This window comes from Sinohyriopsis cumingii, chromosome 10 (genome assembly GCF_028554795.1).
Source record: "Sinohyriopsis cumingii isolate HCF-2022 chromosome 10, ASM2855479v2, whole genome shotgun sequence".
In the NCBI taxonomy this organism is placed as follows: Eukaryota; Metazoa; Mollusca; class Bivalvia; order Unionida; family Unionidae; genus Sinohyriopsis; species Sinohyriopsis cumingii.
Window position 1 is genome coordinate 49,150,739 of NC_142970.1, and position 24,791 is coordinate 49,175,529.

At 36.1% G+C, this 24,791-nt stretch overlaps 1 pseudogene across 1 annotated transcript; it reads right to left on the bottom strand.

Annotated features, from left to right (window-relative positions):
• Positions 1-5,741: 5,741 nt before the first annotated feature.
• On the bottom strand, positions 5,742-23,444 carry LOC149790112 (uncharacterized; annotated as a pseudogene). The gene is made up of 4 exons (XR_016423795.1): positions 23,358-23,444; positions 20,342-20,420; positions 16,541-16,618; positions 5,742-11,645 (listed from the first exon to the last, which is right to left on the bottom strand). The product of XR_016423795.1 is annotated as an uncharacterized LOC149790112 (transcript).
• Between the last annotated feature and the right edge of the window lie 1,347 nt (positions 23,445-24,791).

Genomic DNA, 24,791 nt, shown 5'->3' on the forward strand with positions numbered 1-24,791 from the left:
TCAAGGCACCAAGCAAGAACGGGGAAAGAGGAAGCTGAAGAAAGTGAAATGAAAATAAAATAATTTGGTGTCCGATCCCAGGAACTGGACGACGTGCATCTATATTGGCTATTTTCGGACAAAGATAGCGATCATTGTCATCATCAGGATGATGATCACATTCATCGTGAAGATGATGCTGATGGGAAGAACTTGTAGCTTGATCAGCAGCACAATGATAATATGGAATTGATTTCTCAGTATCAAGAAAATTACAGCTCCTTTGCTGGAGTGAGAGAAAAAGGCTTATCATCTGCAAGTGAAGCAGAAGGCAAGGACAATGCATTTCTCTGGGAACATGGAATTTTAAAACGGATGTGGAAGTCGTCCGATGTAGATAAAACTCTACTCCCGTTAGTTTTGCCAAAGCAGTTACATCAAGCAGTGCTTGTGTTGGTGCATGATAGACCGCTTGCTGGTCATCTAAGAGGGGAGAAAACGAAAGCAATAATAACAATCGCGTTTTATTGGCCAGGAATGTTTGTGGATATTCAGAAGCACTGTCAGGCCTGTGACATCTGACATAAAACAAGAAGGGGAACAGGGAAGGAGAAAGCTCCAATGATGTATCCAAATATTGTGTCTGACCATTTTGTTAAGATTGCGATGGACATCATTTGCCCACTACAGCTCACAAAGGCGTGAAACAAATGTATACTAACAATAGTAGACGACGCTACCAGGCATCCGGAAGTAATTCCTTTGAAGGACGTTGATGCCAAAACAGTGGCCAACGCTTTAACTGGCCTATTTAGTCGGGTTGGTATACTTAAGATGATCCTTTGAGACCAAGGAACAAACTTCACAAGTACTCTTTTAAAAGAACTCTACAACATGTTGACCATCAAGGGGATAACAACCTTTCTTACAGGCCACACTCCAATGGAAAGGTCCAAAGATTGAATGGAACACTCAAAGCCCTCTTGAAGAAACTGTGTTATACGAATGGTGAAGAGTGGGTTGTGATGCTGCCTTACGCACTGTTTTGCTATAGGGAGGTACCACATGAAGCAACTAGGTTTTCGCCGTTTGAGCTTCTGTATGGTTGGCCAGTAACAGGGCCGATGGAGACTCTTAAGGATACATTAACCGGTGAGGGTGAGGCACAGAAGTTAGTTGTAGAACACGTACTTTCGATACGCTAACGATTGGCTGATGTAAGTGAGTTAGTGAAAGAAAATCTGTCAGAATGTCACAAAGTTAAATTATGGTAGGAGAAAAATGGTACCAAAAGTGAATTTAGGCCTGGAGATGAGGTCCTAGTTTTGGTGCCTTCCGATGCATCGACGATGAGGGCTTACTGAAAGGGACCTTATCGTGTCATGTGTAAGGTCAATGACATTAATTACAAGATTAACATTGGTGTTGGCAAGGACAAGTAGCATACCATAGTAACCTATTACATTAGTACAAGAGAGCTGTACTGTTATCAGCAACTGTGTGTGATGAATTGTATGGAGGAGGACGGATATACTTTCCACTGGCAAAGATGGAAATTTTGGACAAAATCGGTCTGAATGGCAGAATGACGAAAGAACAGTGAGAACAGGTGCGCAAATTATGCTCTGAGTTTGAAGACGTGCTAACTTTAAAACCAGGCAAAAACAACTTGCTCACTCCCAACATTCGAAGAACACGATACATTCCGATCACGCAGACACATTATCGTATTCCCCATGCAAAAAGGGCTGACGTCAGAGCTATAGTAGACGAAATCTTAGAGCAAGAATTGATAAGACCATCTACAAGCACATAGAGTTCACCAATTGTAAAAGAAAGATGGAGGTCGGCGACTTTGTGTTGATTACAGAACATTGGACAACATCAAACTCTTTTATGCCTATCCTACACCAAGGATAGACGAACTTTTTGAAAAGTTGGGAAATACAAAATATATTAGCAAACTCGACATGACCAAATGTTACTATCAGATACCTCTGTCTAAAGAAGCGCAGAAGAAATCTGCTTTTGTGACACCCTGTAGACTTCATGAATTTACTTTATTACCTTTCCGGATGAAAACTTCACCTGCTACATTTTCGCGCATTATAGACCTGTTGCTGTCAAAATTACGTAATGTTGAATCTTACTTTGATGACATCATTATTTATAGTGAGACCTGGGATGGCCACCTTCAGGATCTACGAGCGGTCTTGAAGAGATTGCGAGAAAACAATCTGATAGTTAAACCTTCCAAGTGTAACATTGCAAGTGAAGTGAGCATTGGAACTGTTTTGAGTCAGTACAGTGACAATAAGGACCAACATCATATAGCGTATCTCAGCCGCAAACTATTGCCCAGGGAGCAGCATTATTCTACAATTGAGAAAGAATGTCTTGGATAGTATGGGCGATAGAATCTCTTCACTACTACTTGTGTGGTGCTCCATTCAGTGTCGAAACTGACCATAACCCGCTAATCTTGCTAAGCTAAATCAAAGGAAAAAAAAACCAACGGCTTCTGAGATGGTCCCTGTGTCTACAACCATACGAGTTCACGACCAAACACTGTCGGGGAGCAGAGAATGCAAATGCTGATGGATTGTCACGTACTGGAGTTTAAGACAGTGTGTTTTAGTGTTCATTCTGTTTAGCCTTATCTGAATTATGACACATGTGATGATGTGAAGTATAGATTGTGTACTAATTAAGGACTTTCGTAATGCAGATCAGTTTGATTTGAAGTGAATCCAAGATGTTTGTTTAAGGTGTTGGGCTAACTGTTGTATTCGGAATGTGGAAATATTTAGCGAGTCATAGAATGCCTGCACTGAATGTTATTTGGTAGAACTCTAAATACCAGGGAAATGCTAGAGCTTTTAAATTTCATGAAGTAAGGTAATTGCATTGAACTCTAGACAGCCAAATACTGAGCACTCGATCTTGTTCATCCATCCTTTATAAATTTGTTCGAAAACTAAAGTTTTGTCTTACCGGGGAAGGTGCTGCCATCATATTACTACTTAACATTTCCCTCCAATGTATTGTTTAAATATTGATTAACTTTAAGACAAGATACATGGGTGTATATGGTGGTTTTAATTTAAAGGATTTTAAGCAGTAAGATACGGTAATGTTAGAAACAAATGCTAGTTCACTTCTGATACTGATAAAGATTCTGACCCACATGAGTTGGAGTCTGTATTTGCCATCGCTGTTGTTTTGATAAACTACTGTCCTGGTGTAAAACTACCAATTTGTTCTCTGTAAAAAGCAGTCGTATTGAGCCCATGTTTAGGTGAACATTAAAAATTGGCTGGGAATATACTTTGTGTTGGATGTTATTGTTTACAACTTTTGTACCCCGTAACACCAACAATGTAATATTTTTTAAAGCATATAACAATGTGATGATTGGGCATTTTAACGCGGTAACGAAAACATGGAATTTTTCTCGCGCTTGCACAAGGTACGTTTTCAAGTTTTATATCATACTGTGATTAAAGTAAAGTGAAGAATACATCATTTGTGTATTTTTCTACCAGGGTGCTCATTGACATTATTGTTTGACATCGACATAAATAGTTATGATCTCATAGGTTGCTATAAAGGTGGAAGCCTCTTTCTTACTAGATGTGTATAGTTACGAATATGGTTCGCTATTAGTTATGTGTTCATTCAAACAGACGAAATAAATCAAATATCAAAATCAACATATATAATGCTCTTCTGGAGCGAATTTGTAACTCCGACAATTTAACCGTGGAGATGACACGTGTTGTCTCTTGTGCATCTGGGGTCATTACGTGCTACTCCTAATTGGTCAGTCTCAATTAATAAAGTTTACAATCTTTATGTTAGGAATCAATAACATCATCAGTTTGGCACCACAAGGAAAATACGGACACGTACATTTACGTTATATTTTTAGGCTGTGTCTATAGAAAACTGGCGATTGTTAAATGGGAATGACGTCATTTAATTAGTACAAATATTAATATCCTTTAAATAAGAGAATACTTAACACAAGGGGTGGTTCTTTGTTTACCAGAAGTGTGCGCAGGGAAGATATCTTTTATAAACATGGGCAGATACAATATGCGCTAGCGTTTCTGTTGAGGTTTATTTCTTTGAAGCGAAAGTTATCTGCGTCTGTGACTTGGCGCAACCCAATGTTTAGGCAGCAAAAGCACGCGAGTTAAAAGAAATGAAATGATATTGTATTTCCGTTATTTACATATGTATCCGCCAGAGTAGTCTTACTTTTCAAACTGATTATATTATTTGTCAGAGGCTATTCGCATCATAATTTCTATGACAGGTTGCCAGAAAGCAGGTAAAAAAGTTTTATTGCATATGTGTAGAATTACTAATATTGCTTGCTATTAGGAAAGACGTTCATGCAAAGAAAAAATGGTTTCCCAGATACGTACATACATACATACATACATACATACATACATACATACATACATACATACTGTGTTTAACATTAGTATATATAAGCTATATTGTTACAAACCTTTGGTCTTAAACAAAGTAACAGAAAAAAGAAAAAAATTATAAAGTTCAACAAACTTCAGCATATAATTGTTTTTATTTACAACACAATTTACAAATTTAAAAAAGATCTTAAAGTATTGCGACTGGAATCCCAAGCAATTCTAAAAGTTATATCCCCAGTCCAAAATTATAGTTTTCTGGACGAATTCCACCATTGAATGTTCTGATATGCAAGTAGCTGATGTTATAGTAACCTTGGTGTATCAAAATGATATAATTATGATTGTTACGAAAGAAATTCACAATACTTCCAAAATGGCTTAGTCCAAAGGTCAATAAGTACTTTGTGGTTGCAAATAATATTTTATAAATAAATGCGTTATCTCAAACTATAACTGAACACAACGAAAACTGATTCCACAATAGCTGATATGAAGATGATAAAAATAATTACGTTGAGTAAAACCATTCTATACAAACTTGAGACAATAAAAGGCACAGGATTTGGGTCATTGTTCAATGAAATTCGTAAACACGATCAGGTCTGTATACTTAAATTGTAATAAACTGCTTACAAAGATCAGGCTGACCATAGCTTGTTCAAGAGAACAACCAATTTTCTGAAATCAGATAAAAATAAACATGTTGTTTACAAATAATCAATAACTTTATGTAAGGTCTACAATCATGGACAAACGTTAGGTATGTAATATACTGTTTACAAAATTACCATTACGATCTCCAATAACGGACGATCGACACACACAATATAAATATAAGTAACCCCTCCTTTAATAAAGAAAATTAACAATTTATACGGTGGAACATTCTTTTACTTTTAATCGAATATAAAAAGTATTAAAACTGGATTGGAAACTGCCTCATGAATGAGATAAAATTAGTGCAAAATCTCTGATTTTTGTTATTTCATTTTTTTCATGAAAGTAAGAGGATTGTGAACACTGAATAAAATAATCGGTGAAAAAGCTGAACTAAATATACACTTAAAATTGTTAACCTGCTTTGTTTAGGAAATAGCACATAGGATGATCCAAACCAATGTTTTCTTCTTGAATCAATACTCTACAAGACCAAACATCGCCTGCATCAACAGACATTTAACATCATTGACTGAAATCTGATGCTGAAAGAACTGGTGTGGCCATTTAATGATCGAAAGCATCCTGATATTTTTGAGACAAATAATGCTTTGATTATTAATCAACACAGTTGTGACTATATATATATATATATATATATATATATATATATATATATATATATATATATATATATATATAGTCTGTGTGTTGGTGAATTTGTTAGTTTTACAGTCATGAATACAGATCTCTCTCTCTCTCTCTCTCTCTCTCTCTCTCTCTCTTGGATAATGACGACAAAACTTACAAGTACACCGACCAAGCTGGAAAGAACAACATACTGAAGGATAAAGGATTTCATGTTTATATTTGTCATGCTAAGGTTTTTGTTGTACTTACGGCAAATAGTATCATTCTCTTTTAATTTAATTTATTTAACACGATAGTAACATTAAATAGCAATCATTTTAACTTTCTCAATTTGATAGTAATACGGTATATTCTCGATAATAGTTCCAAGGAAAGATACTTTATACATTTTAATCGTTAGCCACAATTGATTGGCAACACGATCAGTCACACCTTGAACGCGGTGGCCTCACCTTTAGTTATATATCAGGGCGCCGAGTGACCGAGTGGTCTAACGAGCTCACCGTTCCTGATCACTGACATCTCACCTCTGTCTGCGTGGGTTTGAGTCTCAGGCTTGGCTAACGTGTGTACGTGAAAAATCTAGCCATTAGCTTCTCGTGCGTCGGTGGTTCGTCTTCCACCAGTTATACTGTCCGCTATAGCATATCTTGCGCTGAAAATGGCGTTAAATCATAGAACAACAACAACAACAAAAACAACAACAACATGTATAAATCACGGTCATTGTAGAGATGCACAATATGAATGAGGCTCAACTGCTTTGGAGAACCGTAATATTATGCTGCTAGTTTTAATTATTTCAGATGTTATTGTAGCTATATGCCTTAAATGAGAATATACCTTTTCTGGATAAACTTAATTATTTTTAGTTATGACAGAGCGTTACATATACATTTCCTACTACATTCAGCTGCTGTACTTCCCATTAAAAAAGATATTAACTAACCACTTATACCCAGTGGGGATGTTCCATTCATACTATCAAGTATGAGAAACAAAGAAACCCGTTATTGACCGTAAGGTGTGTTTGTTGAGTTACAATACATCACAGATGGCACGTTTCCCTTCAAAGCTAAACATTTATGACTTGTGGTCATTTGTTTCAAGATTTGTTGGACTTTTAAATAGGTTTAAATTACATGAAATAGACTTAGGAAGTGACTTTAACTTGGAAATAATTAGCTCATAAGTAATTATTTTACAAGTAATTTCTCAATAAATATAACAATGTCCAGTACAATAAATCTTTCTAAGGAACATGAAGGGAGAGTGGATACATGGCTATAATTTTGCAATGGAATTTAGGTACTGTTCATTTTGTTTTGTATGCCAGAATTAGATGATTGTTCACAGTTAACACAACAGACCATAAGTTAGCTCAGCATTAGTCTAGACAAGTTTTCAAGGAATACTTTCTCTAATGTAACCTATGGTAGTTGATAAACTAGTGTAATGTTTTCACTATTCATGGAGGGGCTCATCTGAGGAAGAAAAGAAAAAAATCACCTCTTGCGGGGATGACACGTTGGGCTGTGAAATGTATTTTGTTTAAATCTCAACAATATTGGATCTGCTGAATGCGATCAGGAGATCGGGAGCGATTCCACTCAGTTGGTAACAAACAATAATAATTTGTATCCAAAACACTGAAAGGATCCGGCAGATGGAAACTCGTAGAGACCAATCTCCATTACTAAAAACATCTGTACCATTATGGAGACAATAATAAATAGCAGACCGACGCACCGACCAAGAATGTAAATATTTGCTAGCATGAAGCAAAAGGAGTTTCTCCACAAAAGATCCCCTAAAAGTTAACTTGTACGCTTGTAATTAAGCATAAAACTGGCTATCAATGCAAAACGAAAATACGATATTACCAAAACCTAATCGCAGTTTTCTCAATCCTGAAAAAACCTATGATCTAATTTGGACAAAACGAATGTCACGGAATAAGGCAAGAAAATAAATCGGTTTTGCATTAAACGATGACAATGTATATTTGACTGTCGACGCGAACAGCATTAACTAGAATAGCTTGTTTTTATTACCTTGAATTATAGTTACTGAATGAGTACATCTCGCTGTAGGTCGCCCGTAACGAGATGCCTATGTTTCTCGACATGCACGGGTATTTTACCTCTGGTTCTTGAACGTCTTGTTTTTTCATATAGTATAAATAGTAAGGTTCTACTACAAGCGGTACATCTTCGCTTGGATCTTGTCACGGGGTGTCAGTTTGGAACCACAACACTACATCCATAGGGGTAATTGACAGCTGTTAAAATAATTTTGATTCCCATGTACATTTATGCTTTTCATTGAGTTGTTGTTGTTGTTGTTGTTGTGGGCTTTAACGCCATTTTTGAGCACACGATATGCTATACATGGCGGCCAGTATTAATGGTGGAGGAAGAACCCGGGAAAATCCTGGAAAGAAGCACAGACCCACGAGAAGCTACTGGAAAGCTTTCTCACATACCCACATTGGCTGATTCGTAGACACGAACCCAAGCAGACAGATATGAAATGGCAGTGATCCGTATCGTAGAGCGCTGTAGACCACTCGGTCATTCGGGGGCCCTTTTCACTGAGTGGATATTGATTCATTTCATATACATATATTTGAGTATTTTGAGTTTTTTCTGTGATAGCGTACTTCGTATTATACGTTGACAGTTCTATCTATTGGTAGCTGAAACTGGTGGAGGGGGAGGTGTAGGTGAACCTGACTAATTGTTAGGAGGCGTTGTTGCGCCAAACTGAAATTGGTGGGAGGTAATGTTGCCCCAGACAGAAACTGGTGGAGGGTGAAGTTGAGCCAGTATAAATCTGGGAAGTTGTGCCAAAGTGGAACTGATATTTTATGAGGTTTTGTTTCATTCAAAGTGGGAAGCTGAACCAGAGCGCACCCGGCGTGGTTCGGAATTTGTGCAGAGTGTGTTTCATTTATTACTGTTGCACCATCATCTTATCGTACATAACACACGTCTCGTCATTCAAACACATTGCTTTTGTATCATTCATTTAGTCCAAATTACACTCGGTTTCAATTATGTTACAAGTACCGATTGCAAAATTAAACTACTACAGTTTTAAGCAGACCGAATAGATAAATGGATAACACATTTCGTCAATGGTCGGAAAAAAACAAAAAGAGTGGGTAAACAACTTTCAGAAGTTCACGAGCTAGAAAATGGAACTCTACAGGGCAATGTAGAGAGACAAAGTGTGTTTGACATCATGCATAAACATGTGAAACAGTAAGTGGACCAGTTCACCTACGACCACAGAAGTTAGAAAGCGGGAAACACATCTTAAGTGCTCTGATAGTTTAAAATATAAATGTTCAGTTGAAAAAATATGTATAAAAACTGATTATTACAGGAAATGAAAAGATCTTACCAAACTAACACTGTTGGAAATAGGGACTTAAATTTATATTGAAATTTCAAGTAAGGATATTGTAGTAGTGTGATCCAACAAAAAAAACTTTCGGCACATCACCACTACAATGGCCACCAAAGGACATCCAATCCATCAGCCTTGGGTTATTAGGATGTCCACTAGATGTTTAATCAACACTTTAATACTTAGGTCTTGTTTCTGTAATTCTGTGATTTGATTCGCAATAATAAAGTTTTAATATTTTGACTTTTGTATCCAAGGAAAATTGTTTTAATTTTACAAAGCTTATTGCTTCTTACTCTTTTATATCACTTTAAGACCACATAGCCGTTATAGTTCTCAGATTGAAATTAGAAAGATACAAACGTTATCAACTGTCATTAGGTACATTTAGCACGGAAAGGTATCTTTGTTTAATGTTTTCTTTCTCCTGTAACGTCCCTTTCGTTCATTGTCTCTGGCGCAGCAACCGAAAAGCATCATTAATTAGGAAAGCTACCTGCCACATTGCAGCATAGTGTTCACTGTTTAACCTCATCGATATGCAGAATACTTTGCATGCGTCCATATACATACCTTCCTGCTTCAAACAACATGCCAGCAGGTTTAGAGCGGAGTCTCTGCATCCAAGATCTTTGTAAAATATGACCCACAGCATGTTGTCCAAGGCAGCCTTCTTGTGAGAAGTTTTGCACTGTCGGAAGTAACACTGGTACTCAAGGTAGTGCAATAAAAACTTTGAATCAACATAAGCGCACGGGGAATAGCAGCCAGCAACTATGTGTGGACCTCTTGATACGAGCATCTGCAGAATTAATGCTTTAGGCATGCAATGAATCTCTGATGGAAAATAATATACTGGAAAGGCAACATATTGTCTAACAAACTCGGCTGCTGAAAGTTTGTCCTCCAATATTTTACAGAGAGCTTGTTCTGGCGGATTAGTGTTGCAATCAGAGACCAGGTAAGTATAGTTCTCTTGAATCTGATGAAGAACATTCTCTGCCATGATGAAATTGTCCTGCATCAAATAAAAAGTAGCCAGCTTCAGTCTTCCAGAGGCCACATCAGACGAGCAGCTCAACACGAGAAGGTCGTGAGCAATATCAAGACTTTCTTGGTCAATTACTTCCTGTGCTAAACACTGGGAGGCCAGATCTGAACCAAGACTAGAGGAACAGAACATCTTAAATACTGTCCGCATTGTATGTGTGCAACATAATTTCTTCACAAAGCAATTTTGTTAACCAGATCTAGGCAAGCACATTTCATACAAAAACGGTGTATGCTAGCAATTAAAACCAAAATTGCTAACTCTATAGATTTCACGCCATCGTTCGCCTGATTCACTGAATCGATTAGAGATGTCTGACAAAGACGAGTCAGTCTATGACCTATATTATCACATGACAGCCTGACGAGATATTTTCCCTCCTGTCTCAGGAGTTCATGTAGAACAGCTAGCAACTGAACTTGTATATGGCCATCCACTTTACCATGGAAAATATTCTCCCCTGGTATAAAGTAATTTGGGCAGTAACCATTTTTAACCCACTGGCACAGTGTTCTCAAACATAGATCAACACATAATACCAGATTTTTGGGTTGCCACAGGGAAGACGGTGTAGTTTCTAACGCATAGAATACACATGTCTTACAGTGATAACTGCACAAAGCTTTTTCTCCACAAAGTGGTTTCACGAAATCTTTCTTGATCATTTTCAGCAAAACATAGCATTTGTATTGAGTTGAGTTGAATTGCCAGACAAGAATTTTTTCCACATATGAAATGGATATTCTCCACTCCAGATGATTCTCTTGACTGAGTGGATGACCAACTGGAACCAGTAGAGCACCAGTCTGCTTGATAAGAGCTATATTTGCGCGAGATGGGTAGTTGTTGATTCTGTTTTCCCAATGAGAGGCTTGAGCAGGCCATGATCTGACTCTCAATGCCATCACAGCATCCACTGAAAGGCTTTTTTGCTGTGTCTTATGTGCTGGACCATGCCGCTCCATACCACCAACATCACTAATGGAGCATAAATTACGACTGCATAAAACAGAACGACCGAATGAATCCAATAAGTGATCTTCATCTTCCGCATTGAACACTGGCAATAATGAATTTCTGTCCAATCTTTGTAATTTCACATACCCTGGTGGAGTTCTCGCATCACTGACCATGATATATGTAGATTCAAAAGTTTCCAAGGACGGGATACTCTGCAGAACGCCGATGTTGGAAAAACAATAAAGGACATCAATGTCTGATTGTAGTCCTTGGGTGGTGGTAGCCTCAGCTTGACTGCCGAAGATATGATGAGGCTTATTACAAACCACAGATTCAATCTCATCTGCATGAAATATCATGTTTATCCTCTTCCAACGTATATCCTCCCTCAGTCCCACTTTGTCCAGGACATTGAATAATCTAAGAGATACATCGCTATAATACACGGGAATGATTCCTTCCATTATTCTCTACGTACATTTGGATACCTGCAAAATAATAATAATAATAATAATAATAATAATAATAATAATAATAATAATAATTATAATCACAACAACAATAATGTGAAAAGAATCATACGTTTCATATATTCAGTCCTCTATATTTATTCATCTTAAAATGTTTCCAAAACGCTTTCCATACTTATGGCTATAAATATTCCAACATCCCATATTTTGCACATTCAATCGAAATATCGGAAATTAATTTATCGTCGCTTGACATAACGTACTGTTCTAGTTACTCCGACGTGTAGCACGGGGTATAGTTGAAATGTATTATTCTGCGACGTATCCAAACTATTAATATTTCAAATGTTCTCCTTTTCGCAACAATGTCATCAGACAGCAATTTTTAAATCTCTTTGCACCATACCGGCATGAAAAAGAAATCATATGTCCAACCCAATTCAAACACCTGCATTAGCATTACGTGTCGCAGCACTTGCAGGGAATCTTGTGCAAAAAAGATGGGTGTTTCAACAGTAAAACAAAACCTTCAATTAGTGAACAGTACGTCAATGAATCCTATCAGTGACCTTCCCGTACACCTCTACACTTTCTTCTTCTGGTTATCCAATTTTTAAAGGTCAGTTTGTATTAACTTCTCGGTATGGTGTTCATACAGTGAACAACCTCATTTCCAACCCCATGGTGGTTTTCAACATCGTATGTCCCTCAGGGTGGTTTGGTAGTGTCACATAACTTTTAGCAACACCGTGGAGGTATAAACATATCCAGTGACACAAGCCGAGTTATTTATGTTACTTGGACGACCACGTTTTCGCCTCAGACATTATTGTGCAAATCAGATTCAAACGTTTCTTGTCACTTTTTTATACTTGGCGAGTAACTGTTTGGTACTTTGAAGCCAGCCCGTAGTACTAATACGTTGGACAGCTTATACAAGAAAAGTTTAAATAATTTCGCAGAGGGAGTTTGTCGGGGTGACATTTCAAAAAAATTCCAAAGCTACATTTTATCATGTAAACCTTCATAATCCAACTTGTGTTGTAATTCCCAGGGTTCTTTTTGAAGCAAGTGGAAGTCGATAACTTCGATATAACAGGAAAAATAAAACCTGTTATTTCTCTGTTCTAAATCTAAACAGTGTTTGTTAATGTAACTGAAATATTACGAATTACATGGTACTTTCCCGGGATGTATGGAATCCTCCAAACGTTTTAAATCCAATATACGTTGTGATTTCACCAGCAGAGTGTGAATGCTTGAAATGCTTACCGGAGTGAGAACCTTAGTGGCTGGGACACTGTCCTCATCCGTTTCCTCTGAATGTAGCTTACAGCGAGTGTAGTGTAGCTGCGATTGCAACATTTGGAAGTTTTTTTGTTTAATACTGGCAAATGTAACTTGTATTTATGGGAGTGACTTTGAAATGGATGGATGGATATATGAGTATTAGTTAGCATATTCGAATTGTTATGTTGCCGTTCATTAATAATGCCGTAATATAATATCGGATGCACGCTTTGATTTTCGCCAGATTGCATTGTATCTGTTTGAGGCAAATTTTGATCGCAGTTTCTGAACGAAATGCTTGTTTATACGTCTTGAAAGGAGGTAGCAATGTGCACTGTTGAAAATACTTCAAAGCCTTTAAAATGTCTTAGATCGCGCGCTGCCTTTGGGGGTGCTAACCCAATAAAGCCTTGATTAACTGAGCACATTGCACTTTCCGTCGACCTTGTGAAAATATTTACTGCGCATGACTGCCGAATTAGGATTGATGACCCGAAAGTGGTTGAGAACACAGGTTGCGTTGTTACTAAGTTGATATAAAGTAAGAAAACAAAAAGTAAAAAAGAGGACCAGTTACGTTATTACAAAAGTAATAAGACTGATTGCGTTGTAACAAAGAAGATTGAATTGGTACAATAAGAATCCAGGTTTCGTTGCAAGAAACAAACCTCTTTGATAATCACGGAACTGCTATTAGCATATTCTCTATTACCCCTCAGTCTTAAAGACGCCACTGTTTTCTACTTTCATGCCGTAATGTTCGTCTTAAAAAAAATTATTTTTGTGAAGATTGGACCACCATATAAACTACATTCAAAGAAACAATGAAGCTAATTATAATTGTGGGTTTGTTAGACCGAAGCAAGGATCATCAGCAACATATATACATATTAAAAAATGCCTCCGTTCAAACATTGTTTTATAAAATTGTAAAAATATAAACAATAAATATTTCAATTGTCTGAACATCGTACGATCGGTTTATTCATACAAATGTTCATGCTATATTTCATTTATCTACATCGAGCAAGTTTTGCTTTAAAGTAATAACAAGACTTTTGTATAAAAAATGTGATATATAAGGTTCAAAACGTGTAAAACACCCTCAAAATAAGACGAGTATCATCAGAACCTTATCAGATTATTGGATCCTCTTACGGTATAAAAATGTCAAATTTTGTCTGGATTAAATCTATATTTTCTGAGCTATCTAACGTACAGGAAAGTGCAACAGACAGACAGGCATGCGACAGATTGGGAGTTGGAGGATTGTAGGAAGCCATACATTGTCTACAACAAGTTACTTATGTAACAGCAATACTTATTATATTTCAGTCAGTTGTCATAAGAAAGTACGTGTAAGAGTAGCAAGGGGAGGTAATTATACATGTACAACATCCATTGACAATTTGTATAACAATAATATTGCGACAACAAGTTACACATGTGACGTATGTGATTTTTTATTCATTAGCCTTAGCCATTTTTTAATCACTGGTTATTAATAAATTTTCGTTTAATTAACGTTATGTGCTGCATAAGTTACAATGTTGGAATATTTTCTATTTCCAAACAAGAATTTTTTTTTAGTCATTCAGAAAAATGTAAATTATGTGACTGCGTTATGAACTTCATTGTTGGATTATTTTCTATTTCCTAAAAAAAATGTAATCATTCCGTCATTCAAAAAATGTAAATCATGTGACAGCGTTATATTATCTGAGCGTTGATCATATTAGGAACATTATCAATACATTTGAAACCTAACAGTTTATGGTCAGTGCAATTAAATAATCGGCATGTGGTCAAGTCGTGGTCATTACTTTGTACACAGATAAAACTATGGCCCGCTTGAAAACGAATTAATTTTGTACTAAGAAGATGGACAGTGTTTGATAAAACGGAATCTAATCTAGTCATGTCATTTTTCAACTTAAATCAGGCGTGTCTTGTAAATTTGTATAAATTGGGCCGATCGTTCATTTTCAAGGAAATGTCATAGAAACAACTACCCACCCCCATATCAAACACACATGTGTATTGTTCTTTTCTGATTCATCTTTAGTAATAACGACTTTTTTAGGCCAAAAAAGAATACTTCCTGTACACACGATCAGCGAGGGCGTATCACCAATGTCTCAAGTGCATATGCCTTCGACACATCGTCCGATCGAATACTTTTTACACAACTGACCTGTGAAAATCTCTTTTTCATTATATGAAAGATAAAAGAATGAGAGATAACAGACCGAGAACATGCAATTATTTTAGAACACCTATGGGTTTCCTTTAACTCCGTGAGCGGTTTTATGGTATGATTAATTGTTTTTCCCCAGTGATATTAACACATTGGAAAAGAGCTGTTTAGTCAATTTTTCAAATCATAGTTTGCATCTTGTATATGGAATGATGATAAAAGAACTGCAGCGTAGGTACCCGTTCTTTAAGAACACTTTTCATGACTCTACGTTGTCAAAAGCGGCAAGAGCAAGCATGCTTGAATAATGCATCACAACTCTCAAGCTTCCAAGTGTTTTCAACTGATTTTGGCTATTTACATTGTCTGTTGTGTACATGTACAATGTCTCCGTCTGATGAGTTTGACGCCTTAAGCTGAGAAACGTTAAAAAGTGATGGAGAGCTTGCGAGTTTTCTAGGTTTTACTGAATTTTGTCAAACAATATTAAGGGCAATCACCTCACCTTTTTGAAGCACTTGCACACAATGTCTTAATCTAGCATATATTTTCAACTGAGACTCTTCGTTAAAATCATTTTAGTGTACTATCTACAAATGCCTGAATATATATTTGTTCTTTATTGTTCCACTCAAGCTGCAGTTAGTAGGAAACAAAAACTAAAATCATACTTCAGTTGATTAAATTGTTTAAATAAAATGATTATCATGGATAAAAGGGCACTAACTTCGAAAATGAAGATTGATTAGGAAAATCAAACTGGTTGGAGTGGAGGTAAGTGCTTAAAACACACTAAGCATTTAAACAAAATATGTCCTTTCGAAACAAGACCGAACAACGACTCGTTTGGTGGATACTCTCAAATCGCTCTGAATCGTTTTATAATAGAACTGTTTGTTTTAAATAGGAGTGAGACGGACAGAAACGGAGAGAGATAGAGATTCATGTACTCCACACCAGTCACCCCTAGATGCGTAGTTTCCTTTCACGTGTCCCACTGCATGCTTAATGCCTGTTCTGCATCGTTTTGCGGCCATTCTAATAAAACACTCCATTAAAGTTTTCCCATACTTTCGGCACAGTCTTAAAAGCGATACTTCTACAAGCACTTTTCTTAAACAAAACTAAAGCCGAGATATGTGAAATACTTCTCATTCGTAAACAACCCGTACTGGTATGTATCCATGCCTCTAACTGTATAATTTTATAATTGATGTTCACTTACTTGAAAAATGAAAACGACGTCACGCATTCGATACACAATCATTTCTATGGAGAACAATAGATGAGATGTTTTTAACACTAGAACCTCCTCGAACATCTAAAATTCTTGAACTCTGCTGAAAATATTACACATATACATATTCAAAATAAATATTTATCATCTTAAAGTGCATCCTTTATAACAAATGTTTAAAACACATACCTAATACTGATCAAAGTAATCAGCATTAAATCAGACCACACCTGTTCATTAGCCAGGTATCCAACGTCTTCGATTTATCTGGAAAGAAAAGTCGCTAAATAATTGCACAGCCTTAGCAACCTCTTATTACCTCAGCTTTTGAACTTAGAGTGCGAAACATGTATTTTTCAACTCAAACCAAACTTGTCACATCAGTTCACATTTTTCTTTTGACATGTAACAATTACACGACCAATACGGATGAATACTCTGTAAGTTAACATTTCTCCTCTCATTGTGCACCCATAATTATTCATGACATAATTAATGCAACTAATGGTGGATCCATGGTGATGGAGGCGGAGTCTGACTGCCTTCCTCCGCCTCCTAAAAAAAGATCACGGGCGGTGAACAAATCGGTAGGCTTCCTAGAGTAACTTTACAGTAAGACAGATATATCATTGAAACGCTTCAAAGGCAGAAACTTCCTGCAACTTCACCCTTTGAGCCTTGGGGTTCTGTCCCCCCTGCTTGTTTACCCTCTTTCTAAACAATTTTAAAATATATTTATGGATCCGCCTACGAATAGATTTACATGATTTTATTTGACATTCACTCGCATTCCCGAATCAAATACATGACATGAAATTCAAATCGTTCCTCATGTAGAAATTATTAAAAAAATTAAATACACCCTTACATATACATCTAATCTATTCTTTGCTTTAAAATTGCTTTTGGCAAGCAAAAGTCACTTTTATTTAATCATTCTTATAATCACAACCGTTCGAAATGATTGCAGTCTTCAACGAAGTTTCTTTCGTTTACGACATAATTCGATTTTAAGGAAAAGGGAATACGTATATTATGTATGATGCTCACTTTTTCTAACGACATAATAGATGTCAGCATAAACGTAATAGCCCATTGCACTAGAGCAACAGTAGGCCCTCCTGTTTTGCTGAGTATAAATCCATGCCCTATTAATTGAAACTGAAAATTTCTATAGCACTCAGGGAGTACGGTAAAGATGCACCTTTTCACAAGTTTTGTTCCGTGGAACAATTGATAATCATCCGTTTCGGGAACTAAAATGGTTTTGACACATTTGGAATGTGAGAATACCCGTGTTTCAGTCATATTAGCACAGGTTTAAATGTAAGTGGCCTTTTCTATAACACCTTAAATTTTTTACAAGATATATGTTGCTCAGATGAGTTAATCCAATGATATAAAAATAACCTCTTTAAATTGCCTAATTGCGATGAAGAGTGAAGAGAATGTTCTTTGATTTAGGTAACATTGACGACAGATATATTCCAGATATAATGGGCTCTTTATTCTAAAAGCGCGTTATTACCTACATCCCGTACAACTGTGTAACACAAGGAATACTACTTTTGCCGCTTGTATTTAATTGTTGAAATGTTAACAAAGACCTGTCCGTCCATCCATCCATCCATCCATCCATACCTTCGTGCATAAATACATACATACATACATACGCCAGATAGAAGACGAAATCATTTTCAATTATGGTGAAATATTCCTAATTTGAAATTAAAAAGATTTTTCAGAACAATCGTAAGGTGTGCCGATTATAGTCATTAGAAAACAGTCTGTAATGTTACATCCCATTGTCCTACAAAGCATATATCACTGTAAACCAAAGATACGTCAACATGTTAATGTTAGTACATATCCTATCTTCATAAGCTAAGTCCGTCAGTAATTATCAAACTTAGGACAGCATGGGTTTTTCGTATTATTTTTCAGAAATGTTGTACATAATATTTTAAGGATAACATGTGTATAGTTTAGCATTTTAACCCAGATTGTTACTGCCGCAAATGAGGGCAAAGGAGGGTAATGGTAAATTTGAACCAGTTCAAATCAGCAAAATAGTTGTCAGTCAACTAGAATTTGTGACAACATTCTAAAACCAGCTGTTTCATTTAGCAAGAAGTTGTGACAACACTCTACAACCATCCTTTCTTCATTAATAAGTATTTGATTTGGGGTGTTTTAAGTTAAGAAACCGATTTATTAGTTTGTTCGATTCGTGATGGCACTTAACCTGGGGAGATCCGGTTCAGACGATGAGGAACTAAGTGGCGTATGTGTAAATCAAACAATGTTATTGATCGCACGAACAATTGCGCCAACATAAAGTTGTGAAGACAATAATGATACTTTATGTAATGTTTCCTAATTTGTATAATTGCGATTGTATTTAGGAGAGAGAGAGAGAGAGAGAGTAAATTGGGCCGATCGTTGATTTTCAAGGGAAATGTCATAGAAACAACTACCCACCCCCATATCAAACACACTTGTATCCTGTTCTTTTCTAATTCATCTTCAGTAATAACGACGTTTTTAAGCCAAAAAAGAAAATACTTCCTGCACACACGAAGAGCGATGACATATCACCCAAGTCTCAAATGCATATGCCTTCTACACATTGTCCTGATTCTCTTTTTCATTCTATGAAAGATAAAAGAATGAGAGATAACAGACCGAGAACATGCAATTATTTTTAGAACACCTGTGGGTTTTTTTTTTTAACTCCGAGAGCGGTTTTTGATATGTTTAACTTTTTTCCCCCAGTGATATTAGCACATTGTAAAAGATGTTTAGTCAATTGTTTCAAATCATAGTTTATTTGCATGTTTTATATGGAATGATGAATAAAAGAACTGCAGCGTAGGTACCCTTTCTTAAAGAACACTTTTCATGACTCTACGTTTTCAAAAGCGGCAACAGCAAGCATGCGTGAATAATGCATCATAACTCTCAAACTTCCAAATGTTATCAACTGATTTTGGCTATTTACATTGTCCGTTGTGCACATGTACAATGTCTCCGTCTGATGAGTTTAACGCCTTTAGCTGGTTGGAGTGGAGGTTGTTGTTGTTGTTGTAGCTGTAAGGTGTAAAGCCATTTCTTAGCACACGATAGACTATACATGGCGGCCAGTATTAATGGTGGAGGAAGAACCCAGGAAAACCCCGTAAAGAACCACCGACCCACGAGAAGCTACTGGCAAGCTTTCTCACATACCCACATTGACTCGAACCCACGCAAACAGAGGTGAGATGGCAGTGATCCGTAATGGATAGCGCTTTAAACCACTCGGTCACTCGCGGCCTCTGGAGTGGATGTAAGTGCTTAGAACGCACTAAGATTTAAAACAAAATGATGTCCTTTCCAAACGCGATAGAAGAAAAAAAAACTCATTTGGTGGATACTCTCAAATCGCTCTGAATCGTTTATTAATAGAATTGTTTGTTTTAAATAGGAGTGAGAGAAAAAAAGACGGAGAGAAACGGAGAGAGAGATTCATGTACACCACACCAGTCACCACTAGGTACTTAGTTGCTTTTCACGTGTCCCACTGCATGTTTAATCCCTGGTCTGCATCGTTTTGCGGCCATACTAATAAAACACTCCATTAAAGTTTTCCCATACTTTCGGCACAATCTAAAAGCAATACTTCTACAAGCACTTTTCTTAAACAAAACTAAAGCCGTTATATGTGAAATACTTTTCATTCGTAAACAACCCGTGCTGGTACGTACGCATGCCTCCAACTGTATAATTTTATAGTTTGTGTTCACTTACTTGAAAAATGAAAACGACGTCCCGGATTCGATGCACAATCATTTCTATGGAAAACAATAGATGAGACGTTTTTAACACTGGAACCTCCTCGCACATCTCCGATACTAGAACTCTTTAGAACATATTACACATATACATATTCAAAATAAATAGTTATCGTCTTAAAATGCATCCTTTGTATCAAATGTTTAAAATACATACCTAATACTGATCGAAGTAAACATCATTAAATCAGACCACTCCCTGTTTATTAGCCAGGTATCCAACGTCTTCGATTTATCTGGAAAGAAAAGTCGCTAAATAATTACATAGCCTTAGCAACCATTTAACAATTTCTTACCTCAGCTTTTGAACTTAGGGGTGCGAAACATGTATTTTTCAACCCGAACCGAACGTGTCACATTAGTTCACATTTTCCTTTTGACAAATAACAATTACACGACAAATACGGATGAATACTCTGTAAGTTAACATTTGTGGTGTCATTATGCACCCGTAATCTATCATGCCATAATTGATGTAGCTAATGGTGGATCCATAGTGATGGAGGCGGAGTCTCAGTGATTCCTCCCCCTCCTAAAATCGATAAAGGGCAGTAAACAAATGGGTACGCTTCCAAGAGTAACATTACAGTAAGACAGATAAAATATATGCTTGAAACGCTTTAAAGGCAGAAACTTCCTGTGACTTCAACCTTTGAACCTTGGGGTTCTGTCCCGCCTGCTTGTTTATGCTCCTTCTAAACAATCTTAAAATATATTTATGGATCCGCCTACGAATAGATTTACATGGTTTTAATTGACATTCACTGGCAATCCAGAATCAAATACATGGTATAAAATTTAAATCGTTCCTGATGTAGAAATTACCAAAAATTAAACACACCCTTACATGTACATCTAATCTATTCACTGCTTTAGAATTCCTTTTGACAAGCAAAATTCAATTTTATTTAATCTTTCTTATGACAACAATTCGAAATTATTGTAGTCTTCAACGATAGAAGTTTCTTTCGTTTACAACATAATTCGATGTTAAGGAAAATGGAATACGTATATTATGTATGATGCTCACTTTTTCTAACGACATAGTAAATGTCAGCATAGACGTAATAGCCCATTGCACTAGAGCAGCAATAGGCCCTCCTGTTTTGCTGAGTATATCCATGCCCTATTAATATAAACTATGACAATTTCTATAGCACTCAGGGGGTACGGTAAAGATGCACCTTTTCACAAGTTTTGTTCCGTGGAACAATTGATAATCATCCGTTTCGGGAACTAAAATGTTGGTTTTGACACATATTGGAATGTGAGAATACCCGTGTTTCAGTCATATTAGCACAGTTTTAAATGTAAGTGGCCTTTTCTATAACACCTTAAATTTTTCACAAGATATATGTTGTTCAGATGAGTTAATCCAATGATATAACAATAAACTCTTTAAATTGCCTAATTGCAATGAAGAGTCAAGAGAATGATCTTTGATTTAGGTAACATTGACGAGAGATATATTACAAATATAATGGGCTCTTTTTTCTAAAAGCGCTCTATTACCTACATCCCGTGCAACTTTGTAACACAAGGAAATACCTTGAAGTACTTTTGCAGCTTGTATTTAATTGTTGAAATGTTAACAACGACCTGTCCATCCATCCATGCTTGCATGCATGCCTGCATGCCTACATACATACATACATACATACATACATACATACATACATACATACATACATACATACGTACGTACGTACGTGCATACATACAAACATACATACATACGCCAGATTAAAGAGGAAATCATTTTCAATTATGTTGAACTATGCATTATTTAAAGTAATGTTATTTTCTTCAGGACAATCGTAACGTGTAACGATTAATGTCATTAGAAAACAGCCTGTTAGGTTACATCACATTGTCCTACAAAGCATATCTCACTGTAAAACTCTAACATACGTCAACATGTTTATGTTTGTGCATATCCTATTTTCATAAGCTAGGTCCTTCAGTAATTATCAAACTTAGGACAGCATGGGTTTAGACTGTTAAGTGAAACATTATCAAACTTCTACTGCAAATTCTATGGAATCAGTCTATATGATAAGATTGACAATTTTATTCAAATATCGTACCAATTTCGGTCACATTACTTTGTGATTGAATCATTGGTAATGAATATCAAGGCAGAATACACAAATTGTGAAAAACTGTTATTAGCCATGAAAAGTTATCTCCCTTAACCCTACATACAGACGCGTCAAAGTGAGCAGAGTTAACCAATAAGTCAGATGGAAATGTGTGGATATTTACTCTTTTTTCCATCACATTGTTGTTCAGATTAACGAGTTTCTCAAAACAGCAGAAATATAAATTTTTCGTACTATTTTTGGGAAATGTTGTACATATTATTTTAAGGATAACGTGTATATTTTAGCATTGCACCCGGAATTTTGCTGTCGCTAATGAGGGCAAAGGAGGTAAATGGTAAATATGAACCAGTTCAAAAAATCAGCAAAATAGTTGTCAGTCAACTAGATTTTGTGACAACATTCTACAACCAGCTTTTTCATTTAACAAGAAGTTGTGTCAACACTCTACAACCATCCTTTTGTCATTAATAAGTGTTTGATTTGGGGTGTTTTAAGTTAAGAAACCGATTTATTAGTTTGTTCGATTCGTGCTGGCACATAACCTGGGGAGATCCTGCTCCGAGGGGTCCGGATCAATGACGAGGAACTAAGTGGCGTGTGGGTAAATCAAACAATGCTATTGATCACAGTAACAAGGGAACCAACATATAGTAGTGAAGACGTTGACGATACTTTAAGTAAACTTTTCTTATTTGTATAATTGCGATTGTTTATAGTGTGTTGGGGGAGAGAGAGAGCGAGCGAGAGAGAGAGAGAGAGAGACTGCCGAACGACTGATCAATCGGCAATGCATAATTAAAATCAAGACTTTGTGGGTGAGATTATTTTCACTGCTAATAAACCACACAATAGCCCATTCATGTGTGTGTGTGTGTGGTTCGGTTCGTACATTAGACATTGGAGAAGGTCATCCGCCATTTTACTGTACTACGTTGTTTGTTTATACCAATGATCAAGTTCGCCACACTAAAATAATTAACATAAATATTTGTTTCCATATATGTTTGATATACCATCCATATTTACAGAATGTTGTTCATTATTTATTAAATATCATCCATATCTTACCTTAATCCCTCTTGGTTAATATGCAGACACAGTGTATTATGTAATCGGCTGTTGGCTTGTAGGTAGCATTCTTCAACTTCAACTTGTTGTCACGTGATAATATATATATATATATATATATATATATATATATATATATATATATATATATATATATATATATATATAGCTTGCAAGTAGTATATATCCGAAACAAGGACCTAGTCAGAGAAGGTAATAAGAGAAACAGAAAGTAATTTGATTTAGGGTTTTAAGGAGGATTGTATGTGAAAGAGAATGTAGTTTCGTTGAATTTTTGAAGACCAATACAGAATAAGAAAGATTACAGTTTGTGTTGGTATATATATATATATATATATATATATATATATATAACAAATGCATTTAGAATTTGTATTGGTACGATAATAAATCGCGATTGCTTAGGAGTTGATAAATTTATGCCTTACATTGATCTTTCATATATATGTATATCTTTTTATTTATATCTTTATATTTTGTTCATATCTGACAAACTAAAGTTTATCTTGTGCTGGGCGTAAGTAATATCTTGCTCTTTTACATTAATTTCTTTAGCACGAGAGCAATATCAAACAGCAATCATTTTAACAATATAATTATGATAGTACATTCTCAACAATAGTTTTGAGTAAGGATTAATTAATTTATAGTCATTGACTGCAATTATTTGGCAACAAGATAGCTCGCTAAATGATACCACCCACGCAGTGGCCTCACATGTAGCGTGAAATCGCGGTCATTGTAGAGGTTCACAAAATGAGGCTCAATCATAACCTAATTGGTCTGTATCGTAAGCGCATAGATTTAAGTTCATTTTATATAATAATTTGAAAATCGACATTAACTACCCTTCCTACTATTAGTATACAGGTCGTGAGGTTTATGGACATGCAATCGCTAGTCTAATGTCTTAATTTGTCGTGTCAAAAGCAGTCAGGTGGGTCTTATATTTTTTGAAACTGATTTACACACATGGCAAGTCGTAGCTTTCAACATTGGTATTCTGCGCGCTTGTAGATTTTCTGTAAATTGGTAAAAATCCGGCATTACATGGTTTAGCAGGACTGATGTGGAAATATGTGCTTTATTCCAATTGACACAGGATACAATTAAATTAACAGGTGGGAAATTTTCCCTTCAAATACCACTACAACATAATGTAGAAAGGTTTATGTATTTCCTGATACAAAAAATGAATGTCACCCGATATTATTATCAAAACTAAAAATGCCATTATTGTTCTTTCCCTTGCAATATCAGAGTGATGAATAATTATTTTATGTCCTTAAAATCCGTGTTTGACATGCAGGCATGTCGTTGAAAACGTTTCTTGAACATTTAGCCTTATTGTTCATAGTTCTTATACAGTGATGGCTGTCACTCGTAACTCATTAATAAGCTTCTTCAAAAATG